Source organism: Papaver somniferum, chromosome 9 (assembly GCF_003573695.1).
Source record: "Papaver somniferum cultivar HN1 chromosome 9, ASM357369v1, whole genome shotgun sequence".
Classification (NCBI taxonomy): Eukaryota; Viridiplantae; Streptophyta; class Magnoliopsida; order Ranunculales; family Papaveraceae; genus Papaver; species Papaver somniferum.
This window is the reverse complement of record NC_039366.1, coordinates 17,603,412-17,618,551: the sequence shown is the minus strand read 5'-3', so window position 1 is coordinate 17,618,551 and position 15,140 is coordinate 17,603,412.

Below are 15,140 nucleotides of genomic sequence, written 5' to 3'. Positions count from 1 at the left end.
TGCATTTGCGATTTCCTCGTTAACAAAACTTCTAGTGTCTGTGTTATTTCTTTTCCGCATTATATTATTTTATATAATTGAAATATCACAGGTTGTGCGTTGAATCGATCAATTGGTAAATCCAACCTTTGGTTGATGATTGAAATTGATTGATCCTTAAACATTGGTCTTTGGAATCGTTCAAGTTATCTCTCTTATATTCAATCAGACTCGTACATTATTATTTTTTTGATTGCGGATTGAATTGAGAGATTGAGATATAACTCTTTGATATACTTTTTATTAAGATTGAGTCTGACTGTCTAGTTGATTCTATTGAAAGTATATTGGAGTTAGTCCATACAAATTGCTAAGAGAAATATTGGGTGAGGTTGTTAGACCCCCGCTTTTTCAATAACAATAATCAACAAGATTGTTTTCATATTGTTATACAGTGTCATAGTATTATTACACAACATCAAAGTTCAATTGTACCACAACTTTGGCAATAATACTATGGTGATATGTATCACTCCCGTTTAGTCAATATTTCATCTCATAATGAAAACCACTCCCCCTTACATAATAATCCGTAAACCATATGTATGTAGTGTGAACTACAAAATAATTTACCCATTTTTTAGAAATATTATGGGATCAAAATGAAATTCTCATAGATATACTTCATCACTAAAAGAGAACATATCAACTTTGTTTCGATGATTTCACATAGTCGAAACTTAGTGTATTCACCAATGAGTTAATAAAGATACAAGATAACTCCTACAATATTCCACATCCGCACTCCTCACAAAGATTTGGAAATTAAACACAAGTTCAATTAAGAACTCCCCCCATAAGATGTCATTCCCAAAAGGAACAACAAGAGCGACCTTACTTTCACAAGAAAAGAAAGATTTCTTTGGACATTAAAAAATCACATGAAACATGAATTTGTATCCAGCAGAAAACTCTAATAAATCAATCCACAAGATAAACTCATAGATTAATTCAATCGGGAATGCTCAACATAAGAAAAATTATGGAGCCATACGATATATTCACATAAGAGTGGATCCGGAAAAGATCAATACTGCGGAATATTCAAAAGTACATTATATCTTCCATCAAAATTTGGATGTATGGAATAACCACAGTTCACGGACGTAAACCACATATCCCATACACAATTATATTTTTTTAATTTTTTTTAATTAACCAAAAGAGAGTAGAACCTATTAAGGAAATAACGCAACCAGCAGTTTTTAAAGTTCGAACACAGAAATATCAAAGTTATTACAACCCAAGAACACAAAAACAACGTAAACATAAAGCAGATCAACCAATCATCTTATAGTAGTTTCTAGCAATTTCACTAAACTTCTTAATCAGTTCTGGATAAGATTCTTTAGCATAATCCAACTGATCTTCTAAGCATTTAACTTATTTCTGAAGACGGATAATCTCTAGGTTTGAGGTTGTTGAAGTTCCTGCTGATGTTCCGACTGAAGTTCTCTTCATATTTTCGATGCTTGCATGGGTTAAGAATTTTGGTCTACCAAGTTCGGTTCCAAAAGAAATGATGCCGAAGTGACTGCATATCCTTGAAATAAGACAAGGAAAGCCTGAAGTCTTGTTCGAAATCCGCTTCACGCTTATCATATGACGAATGATAAGACCAAATAAATCAATTTCTCTCCCATCTACAATGTAACATACCATGTCATCAAGAGACCTGAACCATAACATTTTGTTAATTGTACTTGGCGTCATGTTTACCACAACTAGGTTTCCAGCAACTTTAAACATCAATTTTTCCATCTTTCCAAGACACATTCTTAATAAGAAGACGGTTTAACATCACATTTGGATCTAACCTCCCATGCTCATGTGGAGGAAATTGTAGGTTACTAACATGGGACAAGTCAAAAGCTCAGCAATAACTTGATGGTTCACAGTAAAGATTTTATTTCCTACAATGGTTTTAAAGGTGCAGTTGATATTGTCTGGTTCATGAATGTTTGCATAAAACTGATAGTCATTTCAATATGAGCAGTTCCCATAGGTTGATGAATTATGCCCCAAGTATGATCTACACTAATTTTTGAAGCATCATAGTTCCTTTCCATAATAGGATGTTTTTTACTATATTCCAAAAAGAGGTCGCGAGCCTCAAAACCTAGTACACAGACTAGGTTCATAATAGGTATAACCACCAACTTGAGCACCAGAACTCTCGCCACGATTTAACCTCTTCCTAGAAGCCATTGTTGATAATGAAAACACAATAGAAGGTGAAAAACTTACTTGGTACACGAGCTGTTGTTAATGGTAAAGTTCCAAAACCATGGTTAATATGAAAACGGTTCTTGACCCAAGACAAAGAAGCTTCTCTTGATTTCAATAGTTCAAACCAAACACAAAAAGATTAAGAAACGAGAGAGATGTGGAAGAAAGATTGAGAACCTTGGGTTTTTCTTTTTCGTTCTCGGACTGTTGAGAAGAAAGGTGAAAAGAACGAGAAGTGTTCTTTATCCTTTTATGTGTAAACGAACAGGAACCTGAACCGACTGTTGTACGTTTGGGAACACGGTTCTACCACATAATGGTTTTATGTTCACGTACATAAACCGCACGAGTGCAAGTAAGAACCTGTTTGTTATATGCCACAATATGATAAGCAAAATAAAAATTGTGCTTAAAGAGAATCAAAATATCTTAACACGAATAATACACAGTATAAAGCAGCCTTGTACACCATGACACCAAGAATGAGTTTCTTTCCAGCAACTTTTGCATTTAACAGTACTAAGAGACACCCAAGTGTCTGTTTCTACAAGTCTTTCAAAGAACTTTAAGAGAACACAAAAGAATTTGTGTTCCTGATTTCTTTTTCTACAACTTATAAAAACAATTTCTGCAGATAATGTTTAGTATTGCATAGGGAAACCCTTTTGATGAAAACAAATATCCTATCTTTCTCACAACAGAGTGCAGCTGTATCATTATCTTGAAAAGGTGTAATAGGGTTTGATCGATGAAATTACCCACGTTCTGAGATGAATTTATCTGAAGAATGAGATTTATACTCCTCTTGAACTTTATCCAGTTTGCTGCAAACTTTTGGACAACAGTGGGGAGGGGTATCATGTTCACTAATTAACATATCAATATCAACCTCAACATGAAGATTATTCATCATGACTTGATTTAGTTCATAAAGAGAGTTTTGTTCTTCCAGAAGATAAAACTCAACATCAACAGATAAACTTTCAAGTTGTTTTTCAAGACCTGAAAACACTTCAAGGGATTTGAGACCTAGAGGAGGTCGAGATGGAATATCTTCAAAAGATTTAATAAAATCAGCCATAGAAGAAAATTATGAGTCCCCTAGATCTAGTGGCGCGTTTGAGAAAGCATCACTGTCCATAGAGACAGATTTCTACAAACATAGACTTATGAGGTCTTATATGTGTTTGCCTTCTCTGATACCAATTCAAAAAGCGGGGCACTAACAACCAAACCCAATATTTTGTTCAGAAATCTGTATGGACAACTCTAATACAATTCCAAGAGAATCAACCAGACAGCCAATTTCAATCACGGAAAAGTATCCAAGAGTTATATCTCAATTTCTCAAATCAATCTGCAATCGAACAGATAGAGATCTACGAGCCAGATCGATATGAGAAATAACTTGGATGTTACCAAAGACCAATATCCAAGTGTCAATCAATTCCTATCCAACAATCAAGGTCGTATTTACCAATTGATTGAACTATGCACAATATTTCAATTATATAAACAAATATAATGCAGAAAAGAAATAATACAGATACCAGAATTTTTGTTAACGAGGAAACCACATATGCATAACAACCCCGATATCTAGTCTGAATTGAACACCACACTGTATTAAGCCGCTATAGACACAAGCCTACTACAAGATTAACTTCATACTGGAATGTAGTTGAGCCCTAACCAATCTCACACTAATCAAGGTACAACCGCATTCCTTACGCTTCTGAATCCTAGCAGGACTCTACGCACTTGATTCCCTTAGCTGATCTCACGCACAACTAAGAGTTGCTACGACCCAAAGTCGAAGACTTATAAACCAATCTGTCTCCAACAGAAAAGTCTATTTAGATAGATAAATCTGTCTCCCACAGAAATACCTATGAATTTTTATTCCGTCGTATGATAAATCAAGGTGCACAAGAACCGATTGATAATCCGGTCTTATATTCCCGAAAAACAACCTAGAAATATCAATCACCTCACAATAACTTAACTATATGGTAGTAGAACAAGTTATTGTGGAATCACAAAGAATGAGACAAAGAGCTTTGTTATTACTTTTTATATCTTACCTATTGGAGATAAATCTCGAGCCAATCTTAGAGAAGATAGTTCTCAATACGATAGAACAAGTAATATCAGAATACGCAACTACAGAGAAAATAGTTGGATCTGGCTTCAGAATCCCAAAGAAGTCTTCAAGTCGTTAACCTAAATGGTTTTAGGAAAAACTTAGATTAATGGAGAACCGAATCTAGTACGCAACTAGTATCACACAGGAGGTGTGGGTATTATTTTTCCTAGTTACTAGAGTTTTCCTTTATATAGCTTTGAAATCATGGTTTGCTTAGTTATCTTAGAAACAGAGCATTCATTATTCACCGTTAGATGAAATCTTGATTTAAGATGCAAGCTAAGTTTTGCTTGAAACTAAACAATATCTCTCCACCATTAGATGGACTTAGCTTGTCACACACAAATGAAATATACTTCATTTAGATATGGGTAACCCTACCTAAACGTGTAATAGTTAACCAAGTTTAGCCATATGAACACTTTTGTGTAATCCACATTCATCTAGCACATATAGATCATCTATGATGATCAATCAATCATGAATAATAACCAAAGAACCTAATTGTGTTCTTCATAGAGTTGTTCAATTGTTAACAATCACATAGAAGTATATATGATCCAATTGAAGCAAAATCGGAATGATTCGAAAGAATAAATTCATGAAAATTTAAGCCATGGTTTGCAAAGACTGTATTCCTTATTATTTAAATGTATTTTTTCATGAGTATGAAATCATACTTTACCGATTTTAGAACTTGAACCACTTAAGTTTACAAACGGGTACGCAAACTTAAGTTCTGAACATTGGTCATGAACCAACAATTTGCAAATGGGTACGCAAACTTTAGTTTCATACCAAACTCAGGTGAATAAGTTCGCAAACGGGTAAACTTAGTTCCCGGTCTTCAATAGTTAAATCAGTTTGCGAACAAGTATGCAAACTTAAGTACCCTGACTTTATATTTAAAACAATTTGCGAAAGGGTATGCAAACTTAGTTTCCGCTCCTGAATTATATCAAAACAGTTCGCACACTTAGTACACAAACCTTAATGTATCCAGACATGGGTTTTAGATCTTAACTCCCATTTCACTCATTTAAACATTCTTAGAAGACGAATCGAAGTAAAATACATGAACAAATCAAAACAAAATGGATTGATACGGAAGAACCAATTCATGAACATTTAAGCAACCGTTTGTAAAGATTGCATTCCTTATTATAAAAGTGTATTTGTTCATGAGTATGAAATCATACTTTACCGATTTAAGAACTTGAACCACATAAGTTTGCAAACGGGTATGCAAACTTTAAGTTCCGGACATTGGTCACAAGCCAACAGTTTGCAAACGGGTACGCAAACTTTAGCTTCAGACCGAACTCAGTTGAAACCGTTCACGAACGGGTACGCAAACTTGGTTCCCGCACTTCAACAGTTAAATCAGTTTGTAAACGGGTATGCAAACTTAAGTACCCTGACTTAAACAGTTGAATAAGTTTGCGAACAGGTATGCAAACTTCCGGTCCTGAATTTCGTCAAAACAGTTCGTACACTAAGTACACAAGCCGTAATGTATCCAGATATGGGTTTTATCTCTTAACTCCCATTTCAATCATTGAAACATTCTTAGAAGACGACAATGAATGTCTCACACACAACATTAGATAATAAGCAATTTTCAAGTGATCGAATGATCAATACGAAATGTTTGTACCGTGTATAAAATATACGGGAGGCCCGCAAATCAATACATGGAGGCATGCAAGGGAGGTTTCATGCAAAATTAATTCCAGGAAGTTTCATGCAAAATTAATTCCAGGAGGTTTCATGCAAAATTAATTCCAGGAGGTTTCATGCAAAATTAAACCAGGGAAAATAAGTACAATTTATGTTTACCTCATAATGAAAGTAAGAGCCTAGTTCAGCATTGTATGAATAGGGGCACCCTGGTAGAGAATAAGAAGGAAGGCAAGCTAATACAGAAAAAAAGTTATTGAAAATCCATTGTAATCCTAAAGATCAATAAAACATCACTCCCCAAGGGGAATTCACCCGTGGATGTAGGCAAACCATGCCAAACCACGTAAAATCTGCGTCTCATTTCTTTATTCTGGTTTCATGTTTTTAACCCTGTTTCCGTCAACACCACCAAAATCATCGTGTTTAGTGCCCGGAAATATTTATGGGTGCAAACATTGGCGCCGACTAAGGGGATTCGAGTGAAAGAATCGTGTTTTATCTTTGATAGAGGTGCGGAAGAAATCTGCACGAAATTCCATGCAAAAATCAGCGAAGAACATGAAAGCAAAAATTTATGTGTTCGAGAAACTTTTATGTGCACTTGGAGCAGCAACATGATCGAGTTCGAGGTTCGTGGATAACGACATGATCAAGTTCGAGGTTCGTGGAGATGAGGATTGCTTAGACACTTTCATATTTAGCCTTGCATCACATCGCAAGCACCTAAAGCCTCACCTTGCACGTGAGCACATAAGTCGTGCTCTTATCACAAGCATAAAATCTCATCTTGCACACGAGTATGAAAGATTTGCACCTTGGCAAGCATAAAGTCTCGTCTCAACCACGAGCCTAATGTCCGATGTTGGACCAAAGACTCGTACTCAACACAAGAAAAACAGCCAGCCTGCCCGAGCAGCGAGCGCTACAGCCTTGTTATGTTGCGAGCAAAAATCCTTGCCCCAGACGCAAGCACACTACATCCCTTTAAAGTCTCGGCTAGCTCTCGAGCATCATAAGTCCACCACGTGGAAAAAAGTCTCGCCTAGCACGTGATCAACTTTTATTGCAGGTTATCACAGTTGGGGGCGTCTTTGTAATGTCTCTGCTCACGCTTGGGGGCGACTGGCGAGTTACGTCATCGACGATCGACGCGAAGGAAAAACAAAATTCTTAACCCCCAAAAAGTTGGAGGTTAAGAGGGGGCGATTTTTGTACCGTGTATAAAATATACGGGAGGCCCTCAAATCAATACAAGGAGGCATGCAAGGGCGGTTTCATGCAGATTAATGCCAGGAGGCATGCAAGGGCGGTTTTCATGTGGATTAATGCCAGGAGGCATGCAAGGGAGGTTCCATGCATAATTAATTCCAGTAAGTTTCATGCAAAATTAATTCCAGGAGGTTTCGTGCAAAATTAAACCAGGAAAAACAAAAACAATTTATGTTTACCTCATAATGAAAGTAGAGCATAGTTCAGAATTGTATAAATAGGGGCACCCTGGTAGAGAATAAGGGGGAAGGCAAGCTAATACAGAAAAAAGTTATTGCAAATCCATTGTAATCCTAAAGATCAATAAAACATCACTCCCCAAGGGGAATTCACCCGTGGATGTAAGCAAACCATGCCAAACCACGTAAAATCTGCGTCTCATTTCTTTATTCTTGTTTCATGTTTTTAACCCTGTTTCCGTCAACAACACCAAAATCATCGTGTTTAGTGCCCGGAAATATTTCTGGGTGCAAACAAGAAACTTTCCAAGTCGATATCAAATGACTGTCTCACACAAATCATGTAAGATATTTCAAGGCAATTTCCACATGATCAGCTTTTGACATAAAGTCAATAATAGTGATGAATATAGCTAAGACAGAAAGCCACCAACACATATTTTGAGAAATAGATAAGCGAGTTATACTCAGCTCGAAATATCAAATGTGTATGATACAAAAGACTATATCGTATACGACTTTTATCTCAATAGGAGATAAGCGAGAATATAATAGACTTCTGAGGATAGATATGTTTTAGTCTCCACATACCTCTTGTTGATGAAGTTCCTCCGAGTTCTTCAGTAGATATTCGTCTTCAGTTATAAGTGTCATGAAGTATAAAGCTCAACTATACAATCTATCCTAGTCCGAAACTCTTATAGGTAGACTAGAAATCAAGACTATAGTTTTGATCAACTAAACTTGACAAACAAGCTTGATATAGCAACACTTGCGAGTTCGACCGAGCAGTGTTCTAACAAACCTTCTTATATTAGTACCACAAAACAAAACCTCATTCTTTGATGCACTTATTGCTATTGGCAATACAACCCGCACATAGTTTCATTATTTACAACCATATAAAAATTGTATAAAAACTTATTAATGTAGGTAAACAAAACACACAATTATCATCTTTCCTTATAGTCACCTAAACACAGACTAATTTAATTAAGACTCTAATCTTCATAATCAACACTGACATAATCAGTGATGATGACCTAACTGAATTCATTATATGACGGTGATCATGAACTGTCTCTGGTGTAATAGTTGTATAAGAATCGAAAGAGAGTTCGGTGAAGTTATGTTTATCCTCCATCCATGACTTGATAATGATGATCATGTAGTGGTATTACCATTGGAGAGTATCTGATGTATCCGTGTTTGATAGTTTGTCAATTTACATGTTTTCTTAATTTATTTACAGCTCCTGTGAAGGTGACACATAAAATACAACAAGGGATAAGAGATTTTCCGTGGGATAAGAGTGAAACCATTAAAAATCATCACTTGGTAAAGTGGGAAAAGGTGCGAACTCCTCTAACAAGGGGAAGGGGATATCAAATCTTAGAGAAGTATGAATAAGGCCTTGATTTGTAAGTGGTGGTGGCGCGTCAATAGATAAACTCAAGCCTTAGAAGAGGAATTGCTTCCAAGTATGGATTTACCAGAATTTATGGGCGAACGGCCTAAATTGAACTACCTAAAAACAATATAAAGACATGAAGGGATGGCCCCGCCGTACCAAGGAACAACAGGGGTCCTACTTTAGGTTTTGGTTGTCTCTGCACAGTTTTGGGGTAGCCCATTTGGACGGTTCACCAATAATTTTTGTGAATCTACAGGATCTGATAGGGAAACTAAAGCCTCAAAATAAGCGCATGATTGTGGGTTCGAAAAAACATCTATAAGCATTTTCAACTTTTCAAGTCAAATTAGTTGTCATATTTGGGAAAATTAAGCGCAGACTTAAAAAAAAATAATATTCTCATTGTCAGGCTCACAATTAATTTTTAGTTCCATGACACCCATAATTATATGAAATTATTAAAAATGTCTGCATGATGGATTATGCATCCGCACGACGGGTTATGCATCAGGGGTATAATTGACAACACAACTTGGATATAACATATCTAAAAATCCGCGCCTTGGAATTTTATAAATTTTATATCGTTGGAAATATTTTTAAGAGAGCTACGCAACGAGTACAAACAAGAATATCAAGTTTTTGTTTTTCACGAAAAAATCGGAGGTGATCATCATTTTAGGCAAAATTTTCGAAAACTTGATATATAACCATTATGCAGCCACCAAAAAAGATGCATAACACATTCTGCAGACGTATACCGAATTATTCAACCATTTTCTCCACTGCATAACAAATTATGCATTTGGATAACAAAGTTGTGCATCTATAACAAGTTATGTAACCATTGTTTTGGTTGATTTTAGTGCGTACATAAAAAAATTGATGCATAATGCTGTATGCATCCATATTTATGGATGCATATCAGGTTATGCGTCTATTTTCTCGATGCATAAAATATTGTGCAACAATTTTCTCGATGCATTATGCATTATACAGTCATATTTTCGGATGCATAACAGGTTATGCATCAATTTTCACGACTTCATAACATGTTATGTAGATATTATTGTAGGTGCATGACAAGTTATGCAGCCTTATTTTTTGTTGGTTTCAATACTAAGAAAAAAGTAGTTGCATAACGTGTTATGCAATCGTTTTCTAGACTGCATAACAAGTTATGCAAAAAAAAAAATGCTGCAGAACGTGTTATGCAACCAATTTCGAGAATGCATAACAAGTTATGCAACAAATTTTGTAGATGTATAACCTGTTATGCATCACTATTCACACCTCCATTTTCTTTAAATGCACGTCACACGCACACCAAACTCATTTGCACTTCCATCTCCTCTGCCTTGCCACTGCTGCATCCTTTTAGCTCCATTTTCTTTTAAATGCATAACCCATTGAAACCAACATCAACACCACCATTGACTAATTTCTGAAGAAGTCATTTTATCGAACAACTGGTGTGTGTCTGGAAATCTGATGATGGTTAGTTGTTGATTGTATGTGGTCTCCTGCCAATTATCTCCTTCCCTGCAATTCAAACATAACCCCTGAACCATGCCAGATACAGGTTCACAAACTCTGAGACATTCATCACAAAACCAACAAGCAGTAATCAGTGAGGAACTTGCATTCTCTTCTGGTTTTAGGATCCGAGCACCAACCAAATGGTTTCCACTCTTCATAAACTGCCCATACTTCACCTGCTTGTGGATAATATTCAAAGAGTTCTTTTTGGGTAACGATATTCCTGCGTTTAGTAGTACCCGAGCTCACTTGGCCAGAAACTTTTCCTAAGAGTTTATCGACCGATTGTGTCTCAGCTATAAATTCATAATCATCACCACACAAACTGACACCACCACTCTGAAAATCAATCTCTCCTGCCAACTTCTCTTCGTCATTCTTTGCGGGTAGATTGCCTACATTCTGTCTTGATGACACATCCAATTCCAAATTATTTGAAGACGTGGTGCAACCTTTTAATGTTCCATCAGCCTGACTAATTTCTGAAGAAGTCATTTTATCGAACAACTGGTGTGTGTCTGGCAATCTGATGATGGTTAGTTGTTGATTGTATGTGGTCTCCTGCCAATTATCTCCTTCCCTGCAATTCAAACATAACCCCTGAACCATGGCAGATACAGGTTCACAAACTCTGAGACATTCATCAAAAAACCAACAAGCCATTGTCCAACTGATTTCACGGAACCTGTACAACACCAACTCAGGATTCGATTGAGAGTTCGAAATTAGTAGAACCCATTCATGCTAACCCAGTAACAGACTCAAATCTCTTCTATCTCTCAGTTTATCATCCATTTCATATCAATGGCAACATACCGGTTGTCTTCAGTGTATTCTCGGGTTCTAACAAAACCCAAAAACCTTGTCCATCCTCGTAAATCTGGCAGAAACTTTAGAAAAAAAAATTCTTAGACAATCTATCTATTTTCCTATACCATCTACATCAGGATTATTGTTAGGAGGAAGAAGAAAAGGAATCGAAGAAGAAGAAAGATAGTTTGTCGGGAGTAGTAGAAGAAAAAACAGACGGAAATATAATTTTATAAATTCTGGGTTTGTGAGAATTTTTCTCACAAAAAATGGATGCACGCCTGAGGTTTTTTGGGCGTGGATTTCACAGTGGAGAAAAACTGAAAAATGGATCTCCCTGTAGTTTTCACATTTGTCTATCAAGGTGGGACACGAGGTTTCAGTGTTGTTCTGGGAAAGATTGTTGGGTAGGCGATCAACCATTAGCTACTAATTTTCCTCATCATCTTTATGCTTTGGCTTCTATAAAAATTAGGACAGTCAATAAATGGGCTGCTACTTTAAATGGTGGAGGAGCTTGGAACTTGGGCTTAGAGAGGAGATTAACCGAAGTCCAATGTGAAGAGATTTGATCTTTAACCTCCCTCGCTCAAAACAATTATAGTGGTAAATGGGTCGATTCCGTTAAATATGATCTTGACAAGTCAGGAAAATTTACCGTCAAATCCTGTTATGCTCTTTCGGAGAAAGAAAATGACCGTGCTTCTCTAAACTTAAGAATCTGGTCAAGACGGTGGCCACGTAAAATCGGTTTCTTCCTTTAGTTGGTTTTAATAATCATTTAGCCACTTTGGGTTATCTTTACAAGAAAGGTAAGCTCTTAGTAAATGGTTGTTTATTGTGTTGTTCCGCGGGTGAATCAGTCTCATACCTTCTGTTCCCTTGTAAGTTCTCGTCTCAAATATGGAATCACTTTATATCGGGAGTCGGTCTTCTGTGGGCGCTTCTGAATTATATCAATACAATTTTTAAAGATTGGTGATGCAAACTTGTTCATCTTATAGGTAAGAAGCTTTGGAATTTGATTCCTGCAGTCATTTGTCGGACACTGCGGAAGTCTAGGAATGCTATTGTTTTTGAAGATGGTTTTGCCAGAGTAAAAAAAGTTATTAAACAGGTGAACATCCAAGTTTATGACTGGGCTCACAATGCTGAAGTCCTTAAGGGTGTGTGTCTTAATTCGGTTATCGTTAACTGGAGTAGTTATTTCATTTCTTAAAAACTTCTCTTGTTTAGCTCTCCACTCTCAGGTTTGATGGTTTTTGTCTAGAGATTGTTTTTCTCTATTGTCGTCGTTTCTTGTTGTAGCTCTTGAGCTTGCTTACCTACCTCTTATAGGCTGTTCTTAATAAATTAATTAATGTACTGTATCCGTGTTTTTTGACTATTAGATAATTGGTTTGTTCTCTACTGGATTTTCAATATTTTCACCAAATACCTTGAAGAATTGAATGGATTAGAGTTTTGATGATTTTGAAAGGAAAACCGAATTATATGATATATTGTTAAAATAGCAGTATAACGATATTGAGGATGATAAGTAGGATATTTTTGATGGTGATTATCATTATTATTATGATCCTGGAGAATGCTAACCCAACAACTAATATTGTTACCTGAATCAGATTCGAAGTTTAAAAATCCAGGGAAAAATAAAGTGAAAAAAGAGGAGAGGCTAAAAATGAGTTTTATTTACAACGTTCTGAAGATTTTTAACGGATAAGTTGTATTTAGGCTAAGTCCTATTATCTTCTAATCTAGCAGTTTATCTAGCAGTCCACGTTAGTTAGGACAACCTTCTAAGTCCTATGATTTGGCTAATCTAGCCGCGAAAAGCTGAATAAAAAACAACGCCTAACAATTTCATTATCCACAAAATTTCTATCCAAAAGCTGACGTTGAATCATTGTCATTATGTACACAAAACAGTGCAAGAAAATGCTTTTTTTCACCTGAGGTGTTTGTACTCTTCCATTGCAGTTAAGAGCTGTGATTTTAAACGTGCGAATCAAAGAAGATAGAGAAACCGGAAACAGGATTATAGAGATGACGGTGTAATTAGGGAGGTATAAGGATTGAAGATTATGCGAACAGAAAGTGGGAGAATGAATCAACTGTTTAAAGTACGAATATGACATGACCTAGACTAGAGTGAGAAAATGACTCAGCTAGTATTGTACGTGATTGGAATATAATATTATAATAAAAATGAATATTACAAAGATTAAAACATTTAGTGCTGCATCGTTCAGTGTTTATGTCACTTTTTCAGTGCTGAATGATTCAGCGTTCAATCTCGCTGCTAATTGAACTGCGAACACTTGTTAGGAGAGAGAAGTAGTGTTAACTTTTAGACCATACTTTATTTTTTATTTGCAACATATTTTGACCAATCAAGCAGTTCAATCTTTCCCATAGGACTTAGCCTTAATTACTGCCTTGCTAGTTCACTCTCAATTGTGAAAGTTGTGGCACCAGGAGAATGACCTTTTGACATGTTTAAACGTGCTCATCAAATTTGTCCATCATAGAGTATTTCTCGTGGAAATGTCAAATGAATATTTATCATGGTTGCAATGTTTTATACTCGGTAATAGTCCTATAGCAGTAGTGTGATCGTCTAGCTAGGTAGTAACTATAGTAGACGAATGCTTCCAAAAAACAAAAAAAGGATAAAGGAAAAAAAAGAAAGTAGACGAGATCGATCTAAGAAAATAAAAGCTAAAAGCATCTCCAGTGCTAGTGTTAAAATAATAAAAAAATAAAAATTCTCAAGCACTCAAGGTCATTTTGAGGGTTGAGATTTGGGTTGCACCGACGCGGACACGACACGACGCGGACGCGGCGGACACTACAAAATTCTCAAAAGCTAGGATGCGGACATATATATACATATTTTATTTATATATTATTTATATATATAATCATGTATTTATACGGCAAAGTCAAGTATTTCGATCCTAAAAATTAGAAAATGACGTTATATGTGTATAAATTTCAAAAGAAAAGAAAATATCGTTTGTTTATACACGCCGAAGGTCAAACAATCAGTCACTATTAAACACATGGGACAATCAAAATGCATTCTTAAAACAACACATGCCCAACTAAAGGTATATGTGATGTCATTTCCAATTACAACTAAGGGTATATTGATCTAAATGTTTGTCTTTCTTCATTTGGTTAATAATAGTAAAAATAAAGGAAGAAGTTTAAATGAAAGTGAAAGAAAAAATGCGTCGGACACGCATCGCGCAAATTGGTGCATCGGACACGCGTCGTGTCAGCGTCCCACGCGCATCCCGTATCCGACGCGAATCGGACGCGAAAACGTCTTGAGAAATGGAGCGTCCGCGCAACCCAGGTTGAGATTCTACACGGAAGACAAGCTAAAAACTAAAATAATAACCAGTTAAGCAAATAAAATAAATAGAAAACTGTCTCTAACAGTAATAATTTTCCCAAATATGTAAAATAAAGAAAAATTCTTAACACTAGCTCCAAGATAATCTGTCCCTTACTGAAGTCCTACTAAAGCAAACATGGCATGGGCTAACCAAAGCATGGAATGTTTCGGAAAAAGTAAGAATGTCCGCATGAAATTGTAAATTCTGACAGCTTCAATCATAGTTTACGTATGAAATCGGGTTTTCCTTTCTATAACAACCCATCAAGGAGTAAATTTTCGCCTATTTCTAGATAGGCTTCTACATCTGATCCAGAGAGTAATCCACATGTGTTCTCTCGAAGATAACCCTTCGCCTCATTCAGCCGAGCCTCTACCTTTTTCATTGCGGCTCTAAGCATCTTCATTTCTTCATTCGCATCGCGC